Below are 15,538 nucleotides of genomic sequence, written 5' to 3' on the forward strand. Positions count from 1 at the left end.
CAGTGCCCCATACAGGGCTGGAACTCCATCCCAGTCCCTCCCAGTATATCCCAGTCCCTCCCAGTCCATCCCAGTGCCTCCCAGTCTCACCAGCTGGCCGGCCAGCAGCGGCATGTACTCGATGATGGCCAGCCGCACCCTCCACTTGGCGTCCTCGGCCAGCTCGACGATGGCGGCAGCAGCGACTTTCGCGAGCTGCGGATGCCGATCACCTCGTTCACGCAGTCCAGGTTGGAGATGATGTTCAGCCGCACCTCGGGGCACTGGGACACACCGGGAGTTACTGGGAGTTACTGGGAAGGACTGGGATGGACTGGGAATGACTGGAAGGAAGCTGCAGTTCACAAAGTGGCCACCAGAGGGAGCTGCGAAAACTCTGGGAATGCATTGGAGAGATGGGAGTGACTGGGAGGGACTGGGAGGGACTGGGAGGGACTGGGATGGACTGGGAGGGACTGGGATGGACTGGGAGGGACTGGGATGGAACTGGGATGGACTGGGATGGAACTGGGATGGACTGGGAGGGGACTGGGAGGGACTGGGATGGACTGGGAGGGACTGGGAGTTACTGGGACACACCGGGAGTTACTGGGAGTTACTGGGAATGACTGGGAGGGACTGGGATGGACTGGGAGGGCACTGGGAATGACTGGAAGGAAGCTGCAGTTCACAAAGTGGCCACCAGAGGGAGTTGTGAAAACACTGGGAGTGCATTGGAGAGATGGGAGTGACTGGGAGGGACTGGGAGTGACTGGGAGGGCACTGGGATGGACTGGGAGGGACTGGGATGGACTGGGAGGGACTGGGATGGACTGGGAGGGAACTGGGAGGGACTGGGAGGGAACTGGGAGGGACTGGGATGGACTGGGATGGACTGGGAGGGAATTGGGACTAACTGGGAGGGGACTGGGAGGAACTGGGATATACTGGGAGGCACTGGGATGGACTGGGAGGGAACTGGGATGTACTGGCATGGACTGGGATGGACTGGAAGGGACTGGGAGGGACTGGGATGGACTGGGAGGGACTCGGAGGGACTGGGAGGGGACTGGGATGGACTGGGATGGAACTGCGAGGGACTGGGATGGACTGGGAGGGACTGGGAGGGACTGGGAGGGACTGGGAGGAAGCTGCAGTTCACAAAGTGGCCACCAGAGGGAGCTGCGAAAACACTGGGAGTGCATTGTGTGCCCAGGTGTGTGCCCAGGGTAGCCCCACCTAGATCCTTGAGCTGTGCCAGGAACAGCGGCAGCAGGTGTGTGCCCAGGTGTAGCCCATGTGTTTCTATGTGCACCCAGGTGTGCCCAGGTGTGTACCCAGGTGTGCTGTAGCTCACCTCGTCCTTGAGCTGTGCCAGGAGCAGGGGCAGCAGGTGTGTGCCCAGGTGTACCCCATGTGTTTCTATGTGTACCCAGGTGTGCCCAGGTGTGTACCCAGGTGTGCCCAGGTGTGTACCCAGGTGTGCCCAGGTGTGTGGCCAGGTGTGTGCCCAGGTGTGCTGTAGCTCACCTCGTCCTTGAGCTGTGCCAGGAACAGGGGCAGCAGGTGTGTGCCCAGGTGTACCCCATGTGTTTCTATGTGCACCCAGGTGTGCCCAGGTGTGCCCAGGTGTGCCCAACTCACCTCGTCCTTGAGCTGTGCCAGGAACAGGGGCAGCAGGTGCTCCACCGTGTTGTCCTTGCCCAGGATGGGCGACAGCCCCATGATCACCGAGGCCAGCGCCGACTTCACGTGCTGGTTGGCGTCCGACACCAGCTCCTGCGCAGGTGGGCACAGGTGGGCGCAGGTGAGCTCACCTGGCCTCAGGGCAGAGGCTCAGGGTGGCTCTGAGGCCAGGTGTGCCCCCCAGGTGTGCCCAGGTGTGTCTCAGGTGTGCCCAGGTGTGTCCCAGGTGTGCCCAGGTGCCCCCAGATGTGCCCAGGTGTGTCTCCATCCTGCCCAGGTGGGCACAGGTGAACTCACCTGGCCTCAGGGCAGAGGCTCAGGGTGGCTCCAAGGCCATGTGTGCCCACGAGGTGTGCCCAGGTGTGTCCAGGTGCCCCCGGGTGTATCCCAGGTGCCCCCAGGTGTGCCCAGATGGGTGCCCAGGTGTGCCCAGGTGTGTCCCAGGTGCCCCCAGGTGTATTCCACCTGTATCCCAGGTATCCCCAGGTGTATCCCAGGTGTGCCCAGGTGCCCCCAGGTATCCCCAGGTGTATCCCAGGTGTGTCCCAGGTGCCCCCAGGTGTCCCCAGGTGTGTCCCAGGTGTGTCCAAGGTGTATCCCAGGTGTGTCCCAGGTGTGTCCCAGGTGTGTCCCAGGTGTATCCCAGGTGCGCCCAGGTGCCCCCAGGTGTATCCCAGGTGTGCCCAGGTGTATCCCAGGTGCCCCCAGGTGTGCCCAGGTGTGTCCCAGGTGCCCCCAGGTGTATCCCAGGTGTGCCCAGGTGTGCCCAGGTGCCCCCAGGTGTGTCCCAGGTGCCCCCAAGGTGCCCTCCAGGTGCCCCCAGGTGTGTCCCAGGTGTATCCCAGGTGTGCCCAGGTGTATCCCAGGTGCCCCCAGGTGTGCCCAGGTGCCCCCAGGTGTGCCCAGGTGCCCCCAGGTGCTCACCTTGATGCAGGGCAGGATCTGGCCCATGATCACGGCCTCGCGGCAGTCGGGGGACAGGTTCTCACAGAACTCTGGCGACGCCAAATTTGGGGTGCAAAACAACAAATTTGGGTAAAAAAATAACAAATTTGGGTTAAAAAACAACAAACTTGGGTTAAAAAAATCCCAAAATTGGGTTGGGGACATCAAAGTTGGGTTAAAGGACACCAAATTTGGGGAGGGGACACCAAATTTGGGTTGGGGACTCCAAAGTTGGGGTGGGGACATCAAAATCCGGTTGGGAACACCAAATTTCGGTTAAAAAACGCTAAAATTGGGTCGGAGACGCCAAATTTGGGATGGGGACATCAAATTTGGGTTGAAAAACACCAAAATTGGGTTGGAGACACCAAAGTTGAGTTGGGGACACCAAAAATGGGTTGAAAAACGTCAAATTGGGTTGGAAACACCAAAGTTGGGTTGGGATACCAAAATTGGGTTGAAAAACACCGAAATTGGGTTGGAGATGCCAAAGTTGGGATAGCGACATCAAATTTGGGTTGAAGAACACCAAAATTGGGTTGGGGACACCAAAGTTGGGTTGAAAAACGTCAAATTGGGTTGGGGACACCAAAGTTGGGTTGGGGATAGCAAAATTGGGGTGGGAACACCAAAATTAGGTTGAAAAACACTGAAATTGGGTTGGAGACGCCAAAGTTGGGTTGGGGATACCAAATTTGGGTTGAAAAATGCTAAAATTGGGTTGGGGACACCAAGATCAGGTTGAAAACCACCGAAATTGGGCTGGAGATGCCAAAGTTGGGATGGCAACATCAAATTTGGGTTGGAAACACCAAAAATGGGTTGGGGACACCAAAGTTGGGTTGGGATACCAAAATTGGGTTGAAAACCACCGAAATTGGGCTGGAGATACCAAAGTTTGGTTGGGGACATCAAATTTGGGTTGGAAACAACAAAATTGGGTTGGAAACACCAAAATTGGGTTGGGGACAACAAAAATGGGTTGAAAAATATCAAAATTGGGTTGGGGACACCAAAGTTGGGTTGGGATACCAAAATTGGGTTGAAAAACACTGAAATTGGGTTGGAGATGCCGAAGTTGAGTAGGGGACACCAAAGTTGAGATGGAGACACCAAAGTCGGGTTGAAAAACGCTAAAATTGGGTTGGAAACACCAAAGTTGGGTTGGGACACCAAATTTGGGTTGAAAAACAATAAAATTGGGTTAGAGACACCAAACTTGGGCTGGGGACACCAAATTTGGGTTGAAAACCACCGAAATTGGGCTGGCGACACCAGGGGCGGGTCTGGGGGAATTCGGGGCGTTCTGGGGGCGCGGGGGTGGGCGTGGCCGCTGACCTTTGACCCAATGCTTTGAGCGCACCTCGGCCTCGCAGTCCTTCATCAGGCTCTGGAAGGCGCCCACCAGGTCGGTCTTGGTGATCTCGGGGCCCACGGCGCGCTGCAGCTGCGGGGGCACGGCCCGGGGGCGTCCAGGTGTGCCCAGGTGTGTCCAGGTGTGCCCCAGGTGTGTGCCCAGGTGTGCCCCAGGTGTGCCCAGGTGTGCCCCAGGTGCGCGCAGATGTGCCCAGGTGTGCCCCAGGTGCGCGCAGGTGTGCCCCAGATGCATCCAGGTGTGCCCAGGTGTGTCCAGGTGTGCCCAGGTGTGCCCAGGTGTGCCCCAGGTGTGCCCCAGGTGCGCGCAGATGTGCCCAGGTGTGCCCCAGGTGCGCGCAGGTGTGCCCCAGATGCATCCAGGTGTGCTCAGGTGTGCCCCAGGTGTGCCCAGGTGTTTCCCAGATGTGCATCCAGATGGGCCCCAGGTGTGTGTCAAGTGCGCCCAGATGTACAGCCCAGATGTGCACCCCAGGTGCAGCCAGATGTGCCCCAGGTGTGCCCAGATGTGCCCCAGATGTTTGACCCAGATGTGCACCCAGGTGGTTGCCCCAGATGTGCACCCCCAGATGTGTCCCCAGATGTGCCCCAGGTGTGTCCAGATGTGCACCCAGATGTGCCCCAGATGTTTGCCCCAGATGTTTACCCCACATGTGCCCCCAGATGTGTGCCCCAGGTGCAGCCAGATGTGCCCAGGTATGTCCTCAATTGCCCCAAACCCCCCAAAACCCGTCCCAACCTCCCCAAACCCTGCCCAGATGCGCCCAGGTGCCCCCAGCTGCCCCCCAGGTGTGCCCAGGTGCCCCCAGGTGTGCCCAGGTGCCCCCAGCTGCCCTCCAGGTGCCCCCAGCTGCCCCCCAGGTGTGCCCAGGTGCCCCCAGCTGCCCTCCAGGTGCCCCCAGGTGCGCCCAGGTGCCCCCAGGTGTGCCCAGGTGCCCCCCAGGTGCCCCCCAGGTGTGCCCAGGTGCCCCCAGGTGCCCCCCAGGTGCGCCCTCACCTCGGTGAACTTGTCGGCCACCATGTAGCGCACGCGCCAGGATTTGTCCTCGGCCGCCTGGCGCTTGGCGTGGGCATCACGAGCCCCTCGAGCTCCTCCTGCGGCAGCAGCTGCGCGATGCTCACGCACGCCTCCACCGCCAGCAGCCGCACCGAGTCCTGCACAGGAGCGCACAGGTGTGCACAGGTGAGCTCAGGTGAGCACAGGTGCGCACAGGTGAGACACAGGTGAGACACGGGTAACCCTGAGATAAACCCCCAATGCACGCCTGCACCGCCAGCAGCCGCACCGAGTCCTAAACAGGTGTGCATAGGTGTGCTCAGGTGAGCTCAGGTAACCCCCAGGTAATCCTGAGATAAATCCCCAATGCACGCCTGCACTGCCAGCAGCCGCACCGAGTCCTAAACGGGTGTGCACAGGTGAGGCACAGGTGAGCACAGGTGCGCACAGGTGTGCACAGGCGTGCACAGGTGAGACACAGGTAACCCCCAGGTAACCCTGAAATAACCCTGAGATAAACCCCCAATGCACGCCTGCACTGCCAGCAGCCGCACCGAGTCCTGAACAGGTGTGCTCAGGTGTGCTCAGGTGTGCTCAGGTAACCCCCAGATGTGCCCAGGTATGTCCAGGTGACCCCCAGGTGTGCCCAGGTGCCCCCCAGCCCCCCCCCCTCAGGTGCACCCAGAACCCCTCAGGTGCCCCCCCAGGAATGTCCAGGTGACCTCCAGGTGTGTACAGGTGTGCACAGGTGACACCCAGGTATGCCCAGGTAACCCCTAGATGTGCCCAAACTCCCCCAGGTGTGCCCAAACCCCGCTCAGATGCCCCCCAGGTGTGCCCAGGTGCACCAGGTGCCCACAGTAATGTCCAGGTGGCCTCCAGGTGTGCACAGGTGTGCACAGGTAACCCCCAGATGTGCCCAAATCCCGCTCAGGTGCCCCCCAGGTGTGCCCAGGTGCCCACAGGGATATCCAGGTGGCCTCCAGGTGTGCACAGGTAACCCCCAGATGTGCCCAAACCCTGCCCAGGTGTGCCCAGGTGCACCAGGTGCCCACAGGAACGTCCAGGTGTGCACAGGTAACCCCCAGGTGCCCCTAGGTGTGCCCAGACGCCCCTCAGGTGTGCCCAAACCCCCCCCAGGTGTTCCCAGGTGCCCCCAGGTGCCGCCCAGGTGCGCCAGGTGCGCCGTACCTGCTCGTCGGAGGCCAGGTTGGAGAACATGGGGATGATCTCGCTCTTGACGTGCTCCAGCTCCAGCACCTTGGCGAACTCGCCCAGCTTGGAGGCGGCCGCGCGCCGCACCATGGGCGTGTCGTCCGAGCACAGGTTCCGGAAGTACCTGCGGGCACACCTGGGTCACCTGGGCACACCTGGGGGGCACCTGAGTACAGCTGGGTATGGCCCAGGTACACCTAAGGGTCACCTAAGGGCACCTGGAAGTCCCTGCGGGCACACCTGGGCACACCTGTGTACACCTGGGCACACCTGAGTACAGCTGGGCACACCTGGGTATGGTCCAGGTACACCTATGGATCACCTAAGGGTAACCTAAGGGCACCTGGAAGTACCTGCGGGCACACCTGGGTCACCTGGGCACACCTGGGGGGCACCTGGGCACACCTGGGGGGCACCTGAGTACAGCTGAGTATGGCCCAGGTACACCTAAGGGTCACCTAAGGGCACCTGAAAGTCCCTGCGGGCACACCTGTGTACACCTGGGCACACCTGAGTACAGCTGGGCACACCTGGGTATGGTCCAGGTACACCTAAGGGTCTATGCCTATGGGCACCATGGGTGTGTCGTCCCAGCACAGGTTCCGGAAGTCCCTGCGGGCACACCTGGGTCACCTGGGCACACCTGGGGGGCACCTGGGCACACCTGAGTACAGCTGGGTATGGCCCAGGTACACCTAAGGGTCACCTAAGGGCACCTGGAAGTACCTGCGGGCACACCTGGGGGACACCTGGGCACACCTGGGATGGGTTGGTGACCCTGTGGTCACCCCAGCAACCCCAAGGATGGACGGGTCACCCCACTGACCCTATGGTCACCTTAATGACCCTGTGGTCACCCCAATGACCCCACGGTCACCTCAACGATGGACTGGTCACCCCAATGACCCCATACCCACCCCACTGACCCTGTGGTCACCCCAATGACCCCATGGTCATCTTGACGACCCCATGGTCATCCCAATGACCCCACGATCACCCCAATATCCCTATGGTCCCCACAATGACCCCGTGGTCAGCCCAAGGATGGATTGGTCACCCCAGTGACCCCTTCGTCACCCCAATGACCCCATGGTCACCTTGACGACCCCATGGTCACCCCAATGACCCCAAGGATGGATTGGTCACCCCAATGACCCCATACCCACCCCACTGACCCTGTGGTCACCCCAATGACCCCGTGGTCAGCCCAAGGATGGATTGGTCACCCCAATGACCCCATACCCATCCCAATGACCCCATGGTCACCCCAGTGACCCCAAGCATGGATTGGTCACCCCAACGACCCCATGGTCACCCAATGACCCCGTGGTCACCCCAATGACCCTGTGGTCACCTCAACAACCCCGTGGTCACCTCAATGACGCCATGGTCACCTCGATGACCCCGTGGTCACCCCAATGACCCCGTGGTCACCCCAGTGACCCTGTGGTCACCCCAAGGACCCCAAGGATGTATTAGTCACCCCAATGACCCCATGGTCACCTCGACAATCCCATGGTCATCCCAATGACTCCGTGGTCACCCCAATGACCCCAAGGATGGACTGGTCACCCCAACGACCCCATACCCACCCCACTGACCCTGTGGTCACCCCAATGACCCCGTGGTCAGCCCAAGGATGGATTGGTCACCCCAGTGACCCCATACCCATCCCAATGACCCTGTGGTCATCCCAATGACCCCATGGTCACCCCAATGACCCCGTGGTCAGCCCAAGGATGGATTGGTCACCCCAGTGACCCCATACCCATCCCAATGACCCTGTGGTCATCCCAATGACCCCATACCCATCCCAATGACCCCATGGTCACCCTAACGACCCCATGGTCACCCCAACAACCCCATGGTCACCCCAGTGACCCCAAGCATGGATTGGTCACCCCAACGAACCCATGGTCACCCAATGACCCCGTGGTCACCCCAATGACCCCGTGGTCACCTCAACAACCCCGTGGTCCCCTCAATGACGCCATGGTCACCTCGATGACCCCATGGTCACCCCAGTGACCCTGTGGTCACCCCAAGGACCCCAAGGATGTATTAGTCACCCCAATGACCCCATGGTCACCTCGACAATCCCACGGTCATCCCAATGACTCCGTGGTCACCCCAATGACCCCAAGGATGGAGTGGTCACCCCAACGACCCCATACCCACCCCACTGACCCTGTGGTCACCCCAATGACCCCGTGGTCAGACCAAGGATGGATTGGTCACCCCAGTGACCCCTGGGTCACCCCAGTGACCCCATACCCATCCCAATGACCCTGTGGTCATCCCAATGACCCCATGGTCACCCCAATGACCCCGTGGTCAGCCCAAGGATGGATTGGTCACCCCAGTGACCCCTTGGTCACCCCAATGACCCCAAGGATGGATCGGTCACTCCAACGACCCCATGGTCACCTTGATGACCCCATGGTCACCCCAGTGACCCCAAGAATGGATTGGTCACCCCAATGACCCCATACCCACCCCACTGACCCTGTGGTCACCCCAATGACCCCGTGGTCAGCCCAAGGATGGATTGGTCACCCCAGTGACCCCTTGGTCACCCCAATGACCCCAAGTATGGATTGGTCACCCCAATGACCCCTGGGTCACCCCAATGACCCCATGGTCACCCCAGTGACCCCATACCCATCCCAATGACCCCATGGTCACCCCAATGACCCCATGGTCCCCCAGTGACCCCTGGGTCACCCCGCGGGTCACTCACTGGCGCAGCTCGGCCTTGACCGGGCTGGACACGCGAGGGTAGCAGACGCTGAAGAGGCCGCAGGCCGAGGTGCGCGACGTGAACCAGTCGCCTCCGGCCAGGCGCTTGACCAGCGGCACGAAGTGACCCTCGAGGTCCGGCGGCGAGTGCTCGTGCGACACGGCGCGCAGCGACTCCACCGCCTTGTCCCGCACCACCGTCTCCTCCACCGTGGCCAGGCTCTCCAGCGGCGGCTGCGGGCGGACAGGGAGTGGACAGTGAGTGGACACTGGGTGGGCAGTGAGTGGACATTGGGTGGGCAGTGAGTGGACATTGGGTGGGCAGTGAGTGGGCAGTGAGTGGACATTGGGTGGGCAGTGAGTGGACATTGAGTGGGCAGTGAGTGGACATTGGGTGGGCAGGTGGAGATTGGGTGGGCAGATCGACGTGGGATGGACAGAGGAACATGGGATGGGCAGGTGGACACTGGGTGGTCAGATGGACACTGGGGTGGTCAGATGGACATGGGATGGACAGAGGAACATGGGATGGGCAGGTGGACACGGGGCCATCAGATGGGACACAGGATGGTCAGATGGACACAGGACGGACAGAGGAATGTGGGATGGACAGATGGACACAGGGTGGACAGAGGAATGTGGGATGGGCGGGTGGACACTGGGTGGTCAGATGGACACAAGATGGTCAGATGGACACAGGGTGGTCAGAGGAACATGGGATGGACAGAGGAACATGGGATGGGCAGAGGAACATGGGATGGACAGATGGACACAGGGTGGTCAGAGGAACATGGGATGGACAGGTGGACACAGGGTGGTCAGATGGACACTGGGTGGTCAGATGGACACAGGATGGACAGGTGGACACAGCATGGACAGAGGAACATGAGATGGACAGAGGAACATGGGATGGACACAGGAACATGGGATAGGCAGGTGGACACGGGGTGGTCAGATGGACACTGGATGGTCAAATGGATGCAGAATGGACAGAGGAACATGGGATGATCAGATGGACAGTGGGTAGTCAGATGGACACAGGATGGGCAGAGGAACATGGGGTGGTCAGATGGACACAGAATGCACAGGTGGACACGGGGTGGTGAGATGGACACAGGGTGGTCAGATGGACACAGGATGGACAGAGGAACATGGGATGGACAGGTGGACACAGGATGGACAGATGGACACAGGATGGACAGAGGAACCCGGGGTGGACAGACGGACACAGGATGGACACGCGAACATGGGACGGACAGATGGACACAGGACGGACAGAAGAACGTGGGATGGACAGGTGGACACAGGGTGGACACAGGACAGACAGGTGGACACAGCGTGGTCACACGGACACAGGACGGACAGATGGACACGGGATGGACACACGAACATGGGACAGACAGACGGACACGGGGTGGTCACAGGACGGGGGTTCACAGCTCCCAGGTGTGTTTCAGCCCCACCCAGGTTGCGCTCTGATGTTCCCCAGGTGCGATTTCAGCTCCCCAGGTACATCTGGGCCTTCCCCAGGTGAGCTTCAGGCCCCCCAGGTGCATTTTGGGGTTCCCCAGGTGTGTTTTTACACCCCCAGGTGCATTTTGGGGTTCCCCAGGTGAGTTTTTCTCCCCCCAGGTGAGTTTCGGGGTTCCCCAGTTCAGTTTTTACCCCCCCAGGTGAGTTTTTTACACCCCCAGGTGAGTTTTTAACCCCCCAGATGCATTTTGGGGTTCCCCAGGTGAGTTTTGGGGTTCCCCAGGTGAGTTTTACCCCCAGGTGCGTTTCTCCCCTACCAGCAGGCAGTGCGCACTTCGGGTCCCCCCCCCGAGGGCGGTGAAGGTGCCCAGCTGCTCCGCCAGGGCCAGCAGCACCTGCGTCCTCATCGTAGATGGTGTCTGCGACGCACAGGTGACACACACCTGTCACTCACCTGGCCCTCTGACACCTGTCAATCACCACCAGGCCCCGCCCACCTCACCAAAACCCCGCCCGCAACCCAAAATCCGGGCCATTTTTGGCGTTTCCGGGGGAATTTTGCCACCTCCCCGCCCCCACGTGGATTTTGGGGACTCCTCGCCCACAAATTTTGGGAGTTTTCCCCTCAAGTTTTGGGAGTTTTCCCCTCAAATTTTGGGAGTTTCCCCTCAAATTTTGGGAGTTTCCCCTCAAATTTTGGGAGTTTCCCCCTCAAGTTTTGGGAGTTTCCCCCTCAAATTTTGGGAGTTTCCCCTCAAATTTTGGGAGTTTCCCCCTCAAGTTTTGGGGCCTTCCCCAGGAATTTCGGTGCGGTGAGGAAAGGGAGGAGCTCAGCTCTTGCGGGTTAAGCTCCACGCCCAGCCAGCGATGGTTGAGAGCTTCTTGATGCTGTTGAGGCGCAGCTGGGAAGGGAAAAATGGGGGGAGATTCAGGGAAAATTTGGGGAAAATTGAGGGGTAAAAAGGGCGGGAATCGCCTCCCCCTCATGAGGAAACCCCGCCCCAACGCGCGCCGCGGCCAATCCAGGAGCGGCGACTCACGGCTCCGCAGCGGCGCCGCGGCAGAGAGGAGGCCCACGATTGGCTCCGATAAGCCCCGCCCATGCAAGCGGCTGCCAATGGAGAGCGGCGCTGCCGCGGCCTCGCGCTGCCATTGGCTGCGGCGAGGAGGGCGCCGCGCTGCCCCGCCGCTGGGGGGCGCTGCGGCGGGCGGGGCGGATTCAACCCCCCCTGAGCGCGCTGCGGACCAATCAGAACGCCCCTTACAAACCCAAACCGCCCCTCCAGCCAATCAGAACGCGCCTTTCACCGCAACCCCCCCTCCCCAACCGCCCCACACATGTAACGCCGCCGCCCATTCGCGCGCGCCTGGGGACCGGGCCCCTCAACCAATCAGCGAGAGGCCGTCTCATGGCGGCCATCAGCAGCCGGGCCGCGGATCAGCGGGGCGATGGCGGCCGGGCCCCGGTGGCCACGGAAGGGGCCCCGAAACCTCGGAAAGGCCCCGGGGGTATCGCGGCGAGGCCCCGGCAGCGGTACCTGCACGTCCTCGTTGCGGAGCTCGTCGATGAGCACCGCGATGGGGTAAAAGCGAATCGTCGCCGTCCGCCGCCGCCATCTTCGCCGCCGCCGCCGCCCCGGCTCTGAGGGGCCGCACGGGGCCGCCCGCTCCGCTCCTGCAGGGCTTCCGCGGCGCTGATTGGTCGGCCCTGCCGCAGCGCCCGCCCGCCGCGTCTTCCCATTGGTTCAGGGCGCTGTCTGTCAGGTGAAGGCCCGCCCATGCGGACGGCGCGGTGAATCGCGTTCTGATTGGGCGACGTGGTGATTGACAGCGCTGGGGGCGGGGCGAGGCGTTGCTGAGCAACGCGGAGGCGCCGGGGAGAAACTGGGACGAACTGGGACGAACTGGGACAAACTGGGAGCCGCTGAATCATACTGGGAATACCCTGGGACCGGTCTGGGACTCACTGGGCTATACTGGGACAAACTGGGACCCACCAGGACCTGAACTGGGACAAACTGGGGCTGAACTGGGACAAACTGGTTTATACTGGGACGCACCGCAGCAAAACCCACCCCAAACCAGTAAAAACTGGGCCAGGGTATGGCCCCGCCCTCGTCCCCTTTAAGCCACGCCCCCTCCGACAGAACGCGATGACGTCATGGACTGGCCACGCCCCTTTATTGGGGTTGGGGAAAGGCACTGGGGGAACTGGGCCAGACTGGGAGGGACTGGGACGAACTGGGAGGGACTGGGACGAACTGGGAAGGCACTGTGGTGAACCAGGATGAACTGGGTTATACTGGGATGAACTGGGAGGCACTGGTGTGTCAGATGCGGCCGGCGTGCCTCAGTTTCCCCAGCAGATTCTTGACATTCTACCCCCAATAGGGGACTGGGACAAACTGGGACAAACTGGGATGAACTGGGACAGACCAGGGATGGCACTGGGTTATACTGGGATGAACTGGGAGGCACTGGTGTGTCAGATGCGGCCGGCGTGCCTCAGTTTCCCCAGCAGATTCTCCACCCGTGCAGCACTGGGACAAACTGGGATGAACTGGGAGACACTGGGATGGCCCTGGGGGGTTACTGGGATGAACTGGGATGAACTGGGAGGCACTGGGGTGTCAGATGCGGCCGGCGTGCCTCAGTTTCCCCAGCAGGCTCTCCACGCTCTATCCCCAATAGGGGACTGGGACAAACTGGGATGAACTGGGACAGACCAGGGATGGCCCTGGGGGGTTACTGGGATGAACTGGGTTATACTGGGATGAACTGGGAGGCACTGGGGTGTTACTGGGATGAACTGGGTTAAACTGGGATGAACTGGGAGGCACTGGTGTGTCAGATGCGGCCGGCGTGCCTCAGTTTCCCCAGCAGATTCTCGATGCTCTACCCCCAATAGGGGACTGGGACAAACTGGGATGAACTGGGATGAACTGGGATGAACTGGGACAGACCAGGGATGGCACTGGGGGGTTACTGGGTTATACTGGGATGAACTGGGAGGCACTGGTGTGTCAGATGCGGCCAGCGTGCCTCAGTTTCCCCAGCAGATTCTCCACCCCGTACAGCACTGGGACAAACTGGGATGAACTGGGACAGACCAGGGATGGCACTGGGGGGTTACTGGGATGAACTGGGATGAACTGGGAGGCACTGGGGTGTCAGATGCGGCCGGCGTGCCTCAGTTTCCCCAGCAGGCTCTCCACGCTCTATCCCCAATAGGGGACTGGGACAAACTGGGATGAACTGGGATGGCACTGGGGGGTTACTGGGATGAACTGGGTTATACTGGGATGAACTGGGAGGCACTGGGGTGTCAGATGCGGCCGGCGTGCCTCAGTTTCCCCAGCAGATTCTCCACCCCGTACAGCACTGGGACAAACTGGGATGAACTGGGACAGACCAGGGATGGCACTGGGGGGTTACTGGGATGAACTGGGATGAACTGGGAGGCACTGGGATGGCACTGGGGGCATTACTGGGATGAACTGGGATGAACTGGGAGGCACTGGTGTGTCAGATGCGGCCGGCGTGCCTCAGTTTCCCCAGCAGATTCTCGATGCTCTACCCCAATAGGGGGACTGGGACAAACTGGGATGAACTGGGATGGCACTGGGGTGTTACTGGGTTATACTGGGATGAACTGGGAGGCACTGGGGTGTCAGATGCGGCGGCGTGCCTCAGTTTCCCCAGCAGTTCTCTACACTCTCCCCATACAGCACTGGGACAAACTGGGACAAACTGGGATGAACTGGGACAGAGCAGGGATGGCACTGGGGGTTACTGGGTTAAACTGGGATGAACTGGGAGGCACTGGGGTGTCAGATCGGCGGCGTGCCTCAGTTTCCCCCAGGCTCTCCACGCTCTCCACCCTCGCCCCCGGCCCTGGGCTCCACACCTGCAGCAGCACCTTCAGCCGGGGCGGCCCGGCGGCAGCCCAGCTCGGCCGCCGGCAGCACCTCAGGGGCTTCTTCTTGGCCTTCTGCGCAAAGCAAAAGAGAGAGTTTCAGGGGAATTTATTGGCAACTTCTCGGATTCGGGATTCTTTAGGAACTTTTAGGGATTTTTGGGGTTTTGCCGGGGTTTTGAGGATTTGGCGAGGATTTTTCATTGGTTTTTTCAGGTTTTTTTAGGGGGTGTTTTGGGATTTTTTAGGGATTTTTGGGGGATTTTTGAGGATTTTATGAGGATTTTTAGGTAGGTTTTTCAGTTTTTAGATGTTTTGGGATTTTTTTAGGATTTTTTAGGATTTTTTAGGATTTTTTGGGGATTTTTTGAGGATTTTCATGTGAGAGTTTTTTCGTGGTTTTTTCAGATTTTTAGGGATTTTTTAGATTTTTGAGGGATTTTTTTGGAGAATTTGTTGAGGATTTTTATAACGATTTTTTCGTGGTTTTTTTCAGGTTTTAGGGGTATTTTGGGATTTTTTTTAGGATTTTTTTTGGGATTTTTTTTGAGACTTTTTTGAAGATTTTTATAAGGATTTTTCATGGTTTTTTCAGATTTTTTAGGGTATTTGGGGAATTTTTTTTAGAATTTTTTTAGGATTTTTTTGGGTTTCATTTGGATTTTTGTGGTTTTTTCAGATTTTTTTAGGGGTATTTTGGGATATTTTTAGGATTTTGGGAGATTTTTTTGAGGATTTTATGAGGATTTTTAAATTGGTCTTTTTCAGATTTTTAGGGATGTTTGGGATTTTTTGGATTTTTTTAGGATTTTTGGAGAATTTTTTGAGGATTTTCTGAGGATTTCTCTTGGTTTTTTTCAGTTTTTTTAAGGATGTTTGGGATTTTTTTTTTAGGATTTTTTGAGATTTTTCTGAGGATTTTTAGGTGGTTTTTTCAGATTTTTTAGGGATATTTTGGGATTTCTTTTAGGATTTTTGGGGGATTTTTTTGAGAATTTTTTCGGGATTTGGGGGGATTCTTTGAGGATTTTTTGTAGGATTTTTTGGGGACTTTTCAAGAAATTCTTGAGGATTTTTTTGGAGATATTTTTGGAATTCTTTGAGCAATTTTGGGGGACATTTTGAGGATTCTTTTATCAGAATATTTTGGGGATTTATCAGAATTTTCTCAGCATTTTTTGGAGAATTTTATTGGACATTTTTCAAGATTTTAG

The 15,538-nt window shown here is 58.7% G+C and overlaps 1 pseudogene; it reads right to left on the minus strand.

Moving 5' to 3' along the window:
- Positions 1-90: 90 nt before the first annotated feature.
- On the minus strand, positions 91-12,025 carry LOC115916972 (annotated as a pseudogene).
- Positions 12,026-15,538: the final 3,513 nt, after the last annotated feature.

This window comes from Camarhynchus parvulus, unplaced genomic scaffold (genome assembly GCF_901933205.1).
Source record: "Camarhynchus parvulus unplaced genomic scaffold, STF_HiC, whole genome shotgun sequence".
Taxonomy (NCBI): domain Eukaryota; kingdom Metazoa; phylum Chordata; class Aves; order Passeriformes; family Thraupidae; genus Camarhynchus; species Camarhynchus parvulus.